Source organism: Bubalus kerabau, chromosome 4, assembly GCF_029407905.1.
Source record: "Bubalus kerabau isolate K-KA32 ecotype Philippines breed swamp buffalo chromosome 4, PCC_UOA_SB_1v2, whole genome shotgun sequence".
Classification (NCBI taxonomy): domain Eukaryota; kingdom Metazoa; phylum Chordata; class Mammalia; order Artiodactyla; family Bovidae; genus Bubalus; species Bubalus kerabau.
Window position 1 is genome coordinate 129,328,003 of NC_073627.1, and position 13,754 is coordinate 129,341,756.

Here is a 13,754-nt window from a genome sequence, read left to right on the forward strand (position 1 = left end):
GATGGGTGAGGGCCTCCTTGTGTCCTTCACTTGATGCTTGCACTTCTGCACTTTTTCATTTGCTGCTGTATGGACTGGACAGAGCAGATGCTGCTGCTTATGAAAGCTCCAGAGCCCAGCTTTAAAGAGACCTCCAAGGTCATCCAGTCCATACCCTGTACATGCTCACAGTTCCTTCTTCATCATTCCCACCAGGTGCTCCGCCAGCTTCTGCTTAGGTACCCCTAATGATGGGAGGCTCACTCTTTATTGAGATCACTCCTTTCGTTTTTAGTGAGAATATCCTTCCTTATATCCAGTTGAAGTCAGCTCCCTATAAGTCCTGTTTGTTGAGTTTAATTCTGTTCTCTGCTGCATACAGGGTATATCTGATGCACAGATCTTATAAACCACTGGAGCCTCCCTCACTAGGTAAAACAACACCATTTTTATCCATCACCCCCCCAACACACACCACTCAGTGGGCTTTTGAATACCATCAAGGTTATTCCCTGGGCAAATTCTAGTTTGCCTTTTTCCTTACAGGGTTATCATTTCTCTATAACTTCTGTAGTTCAGTCATTTATTTTCAGGGCGACCCTTTCAGTTCTAACGTTCTAAGATGATACTAATAACAATATCATGTCTGTTGCACGTGTTGAGGGTTCCCTGTGGGCCAGGCTATGTGCTGTGCATCTTATACACATCATCTCTGATCTTCCCAACTGCCCTGCAGGATGTGAGTGTTATCAGTCTCAGTTTTCAGAAAAGAAAACGGCTCAGAGAAGCTGCGGAGAAAGCAATGGCACCCCACTCCAGTACCCTGGCCTGGAAAATCCCATGGACGGAGGAGCCTAGTAGGCTGCAGTCCATGGGGTCACGAAGAGTCGGACACGACTGAGCGACTTCCCTTTCACTTTTCATTTTCATGCATTGGAGAAGGAAATGGCAACCCACTCCAGTGTTCTTGCCTGGAGAATCCCAGGGACGGGGGAGCCTGGTGGGCTGCCGTCTATGGGGTCGCACAGAGTTGAACACGACTGGAGTGACTTAGCAGCAGCAGAGAAGCTGAAGGATAGCAGCTTTCTCACCTGAGCACTTTCAGAAGCAGAATTTGAATGCAGGTCTCTGACTCAAGCCCACTGTTTTCCAGTACACCATGTCGCTTCTAGTGCTAAAATGCTTTCTTCTTTATGGTTTGACAGAGAACCTGCTTTTTTTCCCTACATGAAAATGTTTGCTGAATGGTCATATAGATGTGAGTATAGGAAAAAGATTGGATGAAATAGAACAAAATTGTATACAGTGGTTGTCCCTGAATGAGATTATCTCTACTTTTTATCCTCATTAAAAAAATACTACAAATATATAGAAAAGTGCATAGAAGTTAAATCCACAGCTTAATGACTCATATAGGCAGGTAACCTGTGTCAAGAGGTTAAGCATCACCAGCTTCCAGAAGACTTTGGTGGTCCCTTCCCTGGTGGCTCAGATGGTAAAGAATCTGCCTGCAATGTGGGATACCCAGGTTCGATCCCTGGGTTGGGAAGATCTCCTGGCGAAGAGAATGGCTACCCATTCCAGTATTCTAGCCTGGAGAATTCCATGGACAGAGGAGCCTGGCTAACTACAGTTCATGGCATCAAAAAGAATCGGACGTGACTGAGCGACTGACACTTCTCCCAATCTTAAACCTTCACCACTCTTCACAGTTTGCTCCCTACTTACTCTCATGGCTCCATGACTCAGAGCTATACTTTTCTCTCCCCAGGAACATCCTCCCCTGCCCTGACCCCTTCTCTGCCTAGAGAAATCCTCCTCTTCCTTCTGGATTTGGTTGTAGTCTCCCCTTCTCCCAGTGGTTCTAGAGCCAGCCTGAACCACCTCGCTGGAGCTAACTGTATATATATCCCTTCCCGACTGCACTTGAGTGATGGCACACTGGTACCTGGAAGTAGTATTACTAGAAGTAAATACTCCTAGTGAGAGTATTTACACTGTAGATATTGGCAAACACTACAAATCCAACCTTTATTTCCCCCCCCAACAGCCAGCATACAACTGCTTTCTCCCTTCAGCCTGCCATAGCCTCCCCACAGAGAGAGTTTAAGAGCTCCTTCCCTGGTTCTCCTAGCACCTTGGCTTCCTTCTGAACTTCTCAGAAGTGGGGACTGTGTCTAAGTCATCTCCATATCCCAATACGCAGTTCAGAACTTGGTCCTGCAGTGGCACTTGATAAACAGGGCTGCCCTGGATGGTTGTATATGTTGTTCACTGTACAATGAGGAGACAGGGGACAAAACCCAACTCATAATCTACTCTTAAAACTTTGTACAGGACTTTATTCATCCAGAGAAGGCACTTTTCTCTAATTCATAAAGAGAGGCCATATGAGCCTGCAGCAGCCGTGTATGTGAATTTGCTGCATTAAATTCTTTCCGTCTCTCACATGCCAGTAGCCTGGGCTGTAGCACCCATTCCCAGCCCCCATTGCTTCCATCCTTTCTTCCATTGCTGACCCTGCTTTATTGCAGGCAGAGGGGACAGATCAGATGGAACAAAGGCATGTAACATGCCTGGCAGTAGCCTTAGGCCAAGCCCTGGGATTGGCTACTCATGTGACACCAGGCCTACCCGGGCAGGGAGTCAGGATCTACCCAGCGTCAGCTGAAACCTGATTCCTGGGGCAGAATGTCAGCCAAAGAGGACCCAGAGCACTGGCTTCAGGTCATTCTGGTGGCAGCTTACAGGGAACAAGCTGCCCACTTCCCCTCCCTGTGCTTCCCCCCGGAGACAGAGCCCATGCCGACCATCACCCTCACCCCGGCTAAACATCCGTGTAAGGACTTCCACTTCCCTGTGCCTCAGTTTCCTCATTTGTAAAATGGGGATAATGAGAATCTCTACTTCTAAGGAGCTAAGAGATGAATACTATGAAGTTGTTCACTTTTATATTTACTCTGAAGATGACCTAGGGAGTTCACACATTATTCTAAGAGTTAATGTACTGAGCAGGTACCATGTATCCATTATCTCATTTAAAGCTGGCAAAGACTCACTGAGTGGATGTCACAGCCTACCCTAGTATTGTGGATGAGGAAACTGAGGCCCAGGCAGGCTATGTAACCTGCCTGAGGTCATACAGGAAGTAAGAGAGGCAAGATTAGAATCCAGGTCTATGTGACTCTAAAGTCCATGAACTGTGCCTGTCTGGGTTCTTGAATCTACTGTAGTTTTGTGCAGGTCTTGGTTCTTCTCAGCTGTCCCTTTCCCTTGGTGCCAGGCCAGAGCACTGGTCACCACCTGCTCCCACCCCATCCTAGGAGTGTCTCCCTTTGTTTTATCTCAGGGTTTAGTTAGTGCCTGCTGTACCCAGGGATGTGCTGGGCTCTGTGTGTGAATACTGGCTCTGTCCTCTTGAGATTCCACACTGGATGAGATGACAGACAAGCGTACAGTTGATCATGCAGCCAGGTGCTCTAGCAAGCCACACACAGTGGGGTACTGTGGGGAAGCTTTTCAGTCAGAAGCAGGCATCAGGGAGGGCTTCTTGGAGGAGGTGGAATTTGAGATAAACCCTAGGGTGGACAGTATGTCAGAGGGTAAAGTGGAGGCCATGGCATCCCCGGTGTAGGGAACCACATGAACAAAGAAAAGGAGAGAGGACAGCTGTAGAGTCAATTCAGAATCGACTAATGGGACCGCCTGAGGAAAGCCAGAAAGGGAGTTGGGGGGGGCCCAAAGGGCTGGGAGTGTGTAGTTCGAAGGAAAGTGGCCTGTGGGCTGTCATAAGATGGTTCCCGGCTGGATGGGAGAGGGTTGGGGGCAGGAAGAGGGCATCAGGGCTTGGAGACCAGAGGGGGCTTTGACTACCCACATTCAGGGGGCCTGTGAGAAGGTACTCCTGGGATCCTGAGTCTAGAGACTGGACTGAGACCTGGTGGGGGAGGTGGGGGGCTGAAACAGGACTCGAGGAGGGGGATCTGCTGGCTCAGGCTAGGGGAAGGCCATCCATGCCTCTCTCAGTGCCCCGGGAGGCATGGGCTCTGGGGGAGTGTGGCCAAGAGGAGGTGATGAGTGGCGCTGGATTTATTCCTCGTTCTTGTTAGTCACCGAGGTCCCCAGAGGCCACAGCTTTCTCCTCAGCCCTGCGCCTGTAACCTGTGTCAGAGTCCTCCCTTCTCCTTATACGGCCAAGGAGAGGGACTCGGGGAGTTCTGCCCAGGGTAACACAGAGCCTCACAGGCTGGTTCAGGACACAGACTCAGGATAGGACTCTGAGGCTGCTTGTTGACTCAGCCAGGCTCTCTTTTACTTCAATGCTCTTGCTGCCTGGAATCACCCTGGGGAAGCAGTGAGCCTGAGCATGGGGGTAGGGGCAGGGGGCTGACTGCCGCTGAGGGCGCTGAGACATGCCTAGTCCAGCCCCCCTTTTGCAGATGGGGAAACCAAGGATTTGAGAAGGGATGGGACATGCCCAATGTCACGAATCAAGTTAGGCTCAGAACTGGGCTGGAACTGAAGCACCCAGTTTCCAAACAGACTGTGTTAATGAACAGAGAGAAGAGACCCTCCCAGCGCCCCAGAGGCAGGCAGGACACATGGGGTGCCTGCAGGCCCATCCGTCCCAAGCCAACTGTGTCCCAAGCAGCGGTTCTTCGCCCCTCTTGATCCACTCTCCTCTCCCACAGAGCTCCCTCCAGCAGGCCCTTTCCAGGACACTTGGGGCATGGGACACTCTCCCTGCCCCTCAGCAGAGACGAGGCCTGAAAATAGGCTCCCTCTCCACATGAAGACATGTGCAAAGTCTAGGGGGATTTCACTGGGTGTCTCGCATTTCATTCCAATATTTGACAGCAAGAATGTGCTTAATATTTTGAAAAGAAGCTAAAGGAAGTGGATCATGTTTTTTTGTTTTTCCAGATTGGATTGTTTTCCTAGTGGAAATAAATTTAGAAAACAAAAGCTATGCTAGAATAGGATCCTGAAGGTTTTCACTTATGGTGACACCCATTAATTTTAGATTCCACACTCAGAACAGCTTTTTAAATGAGGCTGAATATAGCTTTTGGTTTTGCAAGATATAAGGAAAACATACTCTTGAAAACCATGAGAGCAAGACCAACTGTGTTTTGTTTTGTTCCTTATAGTTTTAGCTTCTAAGCAGCAGCTCTCCGTCTGTGCATAGTTTTCGAGTCTGTAGTCTCATTTTGCATTGAAGTAATTCAGTCTGGAAGTATTCAGCCTCCTTAAGAGGACAGGCATGTGTCACTGTCCCTTCCTCTAAATGTCAATTATGTTCTTTTACTGACCTCACTCTAAGGGAAAGATGAAATGAAGTCAGTGGAAATAATAGAGAAAATCCTTTTCCTATGTAGATCAGAATAAACCAGAACAAAGATTTGTGACAGTGACCATCTCACACCATGTCAGGTCCCCACTGCAGGCTGTGTTTGGAAAAGCTAGGCAGGAGACAGACTGACCCAGGGGCTCCCTGGCTTCAAATCTCTGACATTTGAAGTCAAACAAGGGATCGAGTCCTGGCTATGCCCCAGCTGTGTCATGTTCTTTCTGTGTAATGGGGGGAAGTCACTTATTGTATCCGTGCCTCAGTTTCTTTATGTGTAAAATGGGAATAATACTCATACTCGCCTAATAGGGCTATGCCTCATATATCTGATATATAGTCTTTTCTCAGTCAAGGGGGGAGATGTTTCTATTGTTAATTAGGCCCAGTCAGTGGTGGAAGGGTGGGATGGGGAGGACCGACATCCGAGAGATTCTAGCTTATGCAAGGAACAACTTTTAACCACTTTCTTTTCCTCTCTTATTTCCTCTCTTCCTTTCCTACTTGAGTTTATTTTTTATTGAAGTTAACTTATACATAGTGAAGCAAATGCATCTTGAGTAGACAACTCAGTGGATTTACGAATTTATGTGTAGCTGTGTGATCACCACCAAGTTCAAGATGCAGAACACTTCAGCACCCCAGCAGGCTCCCTCAGGCCCCTTTGCCAATCAGCACCCTGCAAATGCATGAATATTGTAGTTCCTGCCATCAGGGATGAGTTTTGCCTGTTCTTAAACTTTATATAAATGGAATCTTTCTGTGTTTGGCTTTTTTTGGTCAACACTGTCTGTGAGTCTATCAGTTATCTCCAGCTGTGTAACAAAGTATGCTCCCTTCCCCCAAAAAACTCAGCCACTTAAAACAACATGAACATGCATTTAGTTCACAGTTTCTGAGTCAGGAATCCAGAAGCAATTTGACTGCATAGATCTAGCCCAATCTCTAATGAGATTACAGTCAAGGCTTGACCAACTCTGAAGGGTTGACCAATGCTGGAGGAACTGCTTCCAAGTGGCTTCTTCCATGGCTGTTGGCAGGAAGTCTCAGCTACTTGCCATGTGGACCTCTCCATAGGGCTGCTTGAGTGTCCTCATGGTATGGCAGCTAACTTCTCCCTGAGCTAGTGATCCAAGGCAGAGAAAGAAGGGAGCCAAGCCAAAAATGCCTTTTATGAGCCAACCTTGGAAGTTACACAGTCACTTCTGCCATGTTCTGTCTGTTAGAAATGAGTCACTAAGCAAAGCCACCCTCAAGGGGAGAGGAATTAGGCTCTACCTTTTGAAGGGAGGAGTGCCAAAGAATTGCAGGCTTTTTTATTTTTTTGGGGTGCATTGAGTCTTTGTTGCTGCACTCAGGCTACTCTTTACTGTGGTGTGTGGGCTTCTCATCGCAGTGTCTTCTCTTATTGTGGAGCATGGGCTTTAGAGGGCCCTGGCCCAGTAGTTGCAGTGCATTGGGCTTTGTTGCTCTGCAGCATGTGGGATCTTCCCAGACCAGGGATCAAACCCATGTCCCCTGCATTGGCAGGCTAATTGTTAACCACTGGACCACCAGGGCAGTCCTGCAGGCATGTTTTAATTGGCAGAGTGAGAATCATTTCTGTCCTTTTTCATTGCTGCAGTTTGACCAGAAAGGCCTTTCTAACCAGCAGAGCAACCCAAGGATGGAGCAGGCAACTCAAAAAGTGGTGTACTCCCATCTTCAGGGGGGTGTGTAAGTGGAACAGAACAATCTGGCAGCTGTAAGAAAGGAGGGAATGTTAATATCAGCCAGGATTTGGGACTCTGAAGTTGGATTAGATAATTCCCAAGGCTCCTTTCTGTTGTTTTTTCAAGTGTTCTCAATTGTCCATATTTTCTGGATTAAAGAAAAGGCCAAAACTGGCCCCATGAAATGTATCAAGTGAGCTTCTCGGTGTCCATGGCACCTCTGTCCAGCTCCAGGTCACAGCTCAGTTGCACCTGAGTTGTTGGATGGTTTCATTAAGTAGTGAGTCTGATCATCGTCTCCTCAGATTGATAATACACAGTCAGAGTAAAGGCTGAGGGAGCAAGAGGTGTCTTACACTCCTGAAGGGCACATCAGTGTTTGTGTCCTTTGGGCAGGGCAGTCACACATTTAATTCAAAATATGCCTGTCGTTTTAACCCACCAATGCTATATCTCCACATCCAGCCTGAAGAATACTCCTCCCTCTCCAGCAAAGCCCACTCCTGCATTGTGTATGACAGGGAAAACTGGAAGCAAATGAAATTATCTGTCTCTACTAGGGCATCTCATGAAGCAGTTAGAAGGAATGAGGTAGTTCTCCATGTGCTGACCTGGAAAGATTCCAGAAAACATTAAATGAAAAAGATAAGTTACAGAACAATAAGTACAGTATGAATCCATTAAGGGAAAAAATGAAAAATAAGAAAAATCTGTCTATTTTTGTTACATATTACATAGGAAAAAAAATCCATAGGAACACATCCTGTTGGCCATGGTGGTTTCTTCTGTGGAAAGTGGGTAGGATGATAAATGATGTGAAGGGAGACTTTTAATTTACTCCATCTGCTTTAGTATCATTATTAGAATTGTTAATAATGAGATAATATTTACTCACAAGTGATTTAGTTTTCAAGCATGTCTGAAGTGGGGCAAGAGTTCTTCCCGACATCCTCTCCCTGGCCCTACTGCCAGAGTCTGCTGCTCCACTTCAGTCTCCCCACAAGAGGCTCCTAAGTGTCTTATACACACTGTCAAGGTCACCTCTTAATTTGTTATGCCATCCCAAGCAAGCTAGTGATAGACTCAATGCAGGCTCTGGAGGCCTTAAAGGTCACGGAGCCTAAGCCTCCCCCAGCAACATCTAGGAGACCCTTACGGGATGCAGTCTGCCATCTCTTCACACACCTCCAGGGACGAGCAGTCCACTACCTCGCCAGCCACTGTTGATGGTTAGATAGCAATCTGCATGCTGAGCCAAGTCTCCCTTCTGAGCTCTTTCAGAGGCACTCGGCTGAAGTGGGAACTAGCACAGGCTCTGGAGTAAACTGTGCAAATCCTTTCTGCAACTGACTAGCTCTGTGATCAGAGGGAAATTTCTTAATATCTCTGCTTATCATGTCTCTTGTTTATAAGATGAAAGTTATAAGAATACTACATATTCCATTGGTTTATAGGGAAGAGAAATTGACTTAGCTTATGTAAAGTGCTTATGCCATGCCTAGGACACGATGATCACTAGATAAGAAGAGACCAGAGTTCTAGTCCTGACTCTGTCCGCAAGGCCCCCTCTCTCATCTATGAAGTGATTGACGTTCTTCTAGTCTCAGAGTCCCTGGAGAAAGGAAGGGCTTGAGAAGGTAGTAAGTAGGAAGCTTCTTAAGATGTATGCACATTTTCTATTTTAATGTAAAAATGTAGTTTGGGTCAGAGATTAACACTCCAGGCAGACAGACTGTGATTATCTAATGTTCCCTCTGGCACACACCTGACATGTCTGCATGTATTCCAGGGCTGTCGGAGAAGGTGGTGCTGGAGCATCCTCTGAAGTCCTTCCAGCTCCAGCTTCAGCTCTAGCCTTGGCTCTCATTTAAGCAGAGGAAGCACAGCCTGGCTTCCATATACACACGGGCTCAGTTTACTCATCCCCAAGTCCAGGGTTGCCGACCTCCCAGGGAAGGAGGGCAGTCAAATGGGGCAGTTTGCATCTGAGTGCTTTGTGCTCTAGACCAGGCGGCACGATGTGTCAGCTTTGCCGAAGCGGCCCCTGCAGTCATTGGCAGTCCCTCCACTCGGGACACTGGTGCTTTTAAGACTAGTCCATCTTGCTTTCTAGCAGAGCTTGCCTGACAAGTGACAGCAAGGAGAGACCAGGCTTCCTGCTTAGTGGGGTGGGCGGGAGACAAGCCAGTTCCTTACTGGGGTCGCAGTCTGTATCATCTGCCAGACCAAGCCGGCCAGAGCCCAGGATTGTGCTGGGTCCTTTGAGGACAGGCCTGAGCTCTTCCCAGCACTATCAGAAGCCTTGCCAGATGGGCTGGTAGAATCGTACCATCCTCCCTCTGCCTGCCCTAGTCAGCAGTTCCGGCTCTGTCTGAACCCACACAAGCTCCAGTGAACTCAGGATACCTGGGAGGAGTTCTTTATCAAGAGTCTCAACTGCAGTTCCACACTTGTCCTTTTGGATATTGGGCTGATGTATCTTCTCAGCCTCCCCAAGTTGCTATGCACTGATCATATTCCTATTTTTTCCATTCAGTTCAATGCCTTGACCTTGCCCTAGAGATAGGGTATTATGTGCTCCCTAAGGGCTCACGGTCTAGGTTAGCAACCATCCAACAGAATTTTGTGTTGATGGAAGTGTTCTGTATCTGCACCAATATGGAAACCTCTAGCCACTGGCTCTTGCACACTTGAATGCAACTGAGGAACTGAATTTTAAATTTTATTTAACTTTTAATTGAAGTATAGTTGCTTTACAATAGTATAGTTTCAGATGTACTGTGAGTCAGTATTTTTACAGATTATACTCCATTATAAGTTATTACAAGATAATGTCTATAATTCCCTATGCTCTACAAGATGTCCCTGTTGCTTATCTATTTTATATGTGGTGGTTTGTAGCTCTTAATCCCCTATCTGTATACTGCCACTCCCCACTTCTCTATCCCTTCTGGTAACCACTAGTTTGTTTTCTATATCTGTGAGCCTGTTTCTATTTTACTATATATATTCATTTGTATTTTTTTTAGATTCCATATAAATTTTATTTATTTAAATTTTTTAAAAATATCAATCAAAAATGGGCAGAGAATCTGAATAGATAGTTTCCCATAGAAGACATACAGATGACCAACAGGTACATAAAAAGTTGCACAAAATCACTAATCATCAGGGAAATACAAATCAAACCACAATGAGCTATCACCTCACACCTGTTAGAATGGCTATTATCAAAAAGATAAGAATTAACAAGTGTTGGCAAGCATATGGAGAAAGGAAACCACTGGGCACCATTGATGGGAATTACAGCTGGTGCAGCCACTATGGAAAATAGTATGGCTGTTCCTCAAAAAATTAAAAGTAGAACTATCATACGATCCAGCAATTTCACTTCTGGGTGTTTATCCAAAGAAAATGAAAACACTAATTTGAAAAGATATGTATCCCTATTCATTACACCAGTATTTACAATAGCCAAAACATGGAAACAACCAAGGTGTTCGTTGCTGGGTGAATAGATAAAGTAAATGTGGTATGTCCAATGGGATATTTAGTCATAAAAAGAATGAATTTTTGCCATTAGTGACAGTGTGGATGGACCTAGAGGATATTGTGTGAAGTGAATTCAGAGAAATATAGATACCACATCCTCTCATCTGTGGAATCTAAGAAAAAAAAGATAACAGAGAACAGATTGGTGGTTGCTAGAGGCAGCGGGTAAGGGGTGGGTGAAATGGGTGAAAGATGTCAAAAGGTACAAACTTCCATTAATAAGGTGGGCGGGGGGTTCAGGATGGGGAACACATGTACACCCATGGCGGATTCAAGTCAATGTATGGCAAAACCAATACAATATTGTAAAGTAAAATAAATAAATTAATTTAAAAAAAAAGAAAAAAGTAACACATGGAGGTGTAATGTACAGCATGATGATTATAGTTAATAATACTATATTGCATATTTTAAAGTTTCTAAGAGAGTATATATATATATATTTTGTTTTGTTTTGTTTTTTTTGGTTGTGTGGCTTGTGGGATCTCAGTTCCCTGATCACGGACTGAACCTGGGCCACAGCAGTGAAAATCCGGAATCCTAATCACTGGGCCACCAGGGAACTCCCAAGACTAAGTCTTAAAAGTTCTCATAATAAGAAACTATGGATGTAACTATGTATGGGGATGGATGTTAACTAGACTTAGTGCGGTCATCACTTCACAGTGTATATAAATATCAAATCATTATATTATATGTCTGAAACTAATGTTATATCATTAAAAAAAGATTTAAAGAACCCCATGCAGCTGGTGATTGCTCTACTGAACAACACAGGTCTAGTGGGAGAGACAGTTACAGAGGCGGGTGACCCAATAATGCAGATTGACTGGGCTGGGAGTAGAGAGGCACATAACAATGCTTGAGTGTCAAGTAGGGAAAGATGGTTTCCAGAGGTAAAGATCAGGAAGGCCTCGTCAGGGAGGGGGCATTTTCTGTAGCTATTGAAACATTGATGCTGGGAAAGAAGAAGGCAGAAGGAGAAGGGGATGACAGAGGATGAGATAGTTGTATGGCATCACCAACTCAATGGAAATGAGTTTGAGCAAACTCTTGGAGATGGTGAAGGACAGGGAAGCCTGGTGTGCTGCAGTCTATGGTCGGACACAAATGAGCGACTGAACAACAACAAATTAAAGCACTATGGCACATCAACAGGAGGGTGAGGGAGGGTAGGAGCATTCCACATGGAGGCAAGAGGACACATGAACCTTTAGAATGGACCTCTGCCTGCATCAGGCATCGGGTACCAGACTCTCCATCCCTGGGGTAACCAGCCTGAGGAAAGATTGAGAGAGGAAAGGAAGGCTAGGACAGAACTGTGCAGGGCCTGAGTGCCAGGCTGCAGAGAAGGCAGGGCTTATCCTGTATGGTTATTGAATGAACTGAGACCCTACAGGTTGGGCACAGGGCATTGGGATCATAGTAAACTTTCAATAAATGGCAGGGGTTATCAGCCGTGGGGAGTCATTGGTGGTGCTTCTGTGTTTGCTGCTTCTCTAGATCAATTTGGGAGTATTGCCCTCTTAGCAGTATTAAGTCTTCTGATCCATGAATATAGGATGTTTTTACATTTATTCAGGTCCTCCTTAATGTACAATGCTGTTTTATAGTTTTTAGCATGCAAGTCTTTGTTTCTTTATTGAATTTATTCCTAAGTGTTTTAATGTTATTGTAAATGAAATTATTGCCTTAATTTCACTTTGAGGTGGTGGTTCATTGCTGGTGTGTAGAAACACAGATGGGTTTTGAATACTGATCTTAAACACCCTGCAAGCTTGCTGAATGTGGTGATCAGCTCTAATAATTGCTTTTTGTGGATTCCTTAGGGTTTTCTGGATACAGTACTGTGTCACCTGCAAATAGAAGTAGTTTTGCTTTTTCCTTCTCTATATGGTGACTTTTCTTTCTTTTTCCTACTTAATTGTCCTTCAGACAATGTTGGTGAAAGTAGACATTTTTTGGTTTGTTCTTGTTATGAGGGGGAATGTCTTTAATCATTAAATACTGTTAGCTTTCCTTCTGTGTCTTTTTAAACCTTTTTTAAGATTATGTTTACTCTTTAGTATCTTATTATACATGGTAACAGAAAACTCAATACAAAAAGAAAACAAAAACTTCCCAAGCTCATCACCATACGTTTGCATATGTATGTGTGTAGGAAATACAGTTAACTTTACGTAATAAGTACAACCCATCTTGTCACTGCTGCTGCTGCTGCTGCTAAGTCCCTTCAGTCGTGCCCAACTCTGTGCAACCCCATAGAAGGCAGCCCACCAGGCTCCCCCATCCCTGGGATTCTCCAGGCAAGAATACTGGAGTGGGTTGCCATGTCACTAGGCTTCGTCTATTCAATATTGTGTCACAGAATCTTTCCAGGCTTGGGCCCAAAGAGTCACATTGTTATTGTACAGCTGCCCATGTTCTACTGTAAAGCTTAACCATCTTTTATTTGAGAAACTGCCTCTTGATGAATGTTTGTTTCCCTTTTATTCCCACTATTATAAACAAGAAGGATGAATATCCACATCATATCCTTCCCAACACTGTGATTGTCATGTTTTCCTTTCCTTTTCATCTTTGTCAGATGATCACTATGGATCTGGGGGTAGAGAACTAGCATAATCAGAGTGAGGCTTTAGGAAGCTAACTCTGGCTGTCCCAGCTTTCTGTGTGACCTTAGACAAATCCTCTTCCCTCCCTGGGCCTGTTTCTTCATTTGTAAATTGAAGAGATTTACAAATCTCTAGTCTAAAAGACTAGTTAGCCAACCTGACCTTGCCTTGAAATCACCTCAGTTCAGTTCAGTTCAGTTGCTCAGTCATGTCCGACTCTTTGCGACCCCATGAATCGCAGCACGCCAGGCCTCCCTGTCCATTACCAACTCCCGGAGTTCACTCAGACTCACGTCCATTGAGTCAGTGATGCCATCCAGCCATCTCATCCTCCGTCGTCCCCTTCTCCTCTTGCCCCCAATCCCTCCCAGCATCAGAGTCTTTTCCAATGAGTCAACTCTTTACATCAGGTGGCCCAAGTATTGGAGTTTCAGCTTTAGCGTCATTCCTTCCAAAGAACACCTAGGGCTGATCTCCTTTAGAATGGACTTCAGTTCAGTTCAGTCGCTCAGTCATGTCCAACTCTTTGCGACCCCATGAATCACAGCA

The 13,754-nt window shown here is 45.3% G+C and overlaps 1 protein-coding gene across 3 annotated transcripts in view; it reads left to right on the top strand.

Annotated features, from left to right (window-relative positions):
- TMOD1 (tropomodulin 1) overlaps positions 1-13,754 on the top strand; it is an 89,453-nt gene that overhangs the window by 67,327 nt on the left and 8,372 nt on the right. The window lies entirely within an intron of this gene.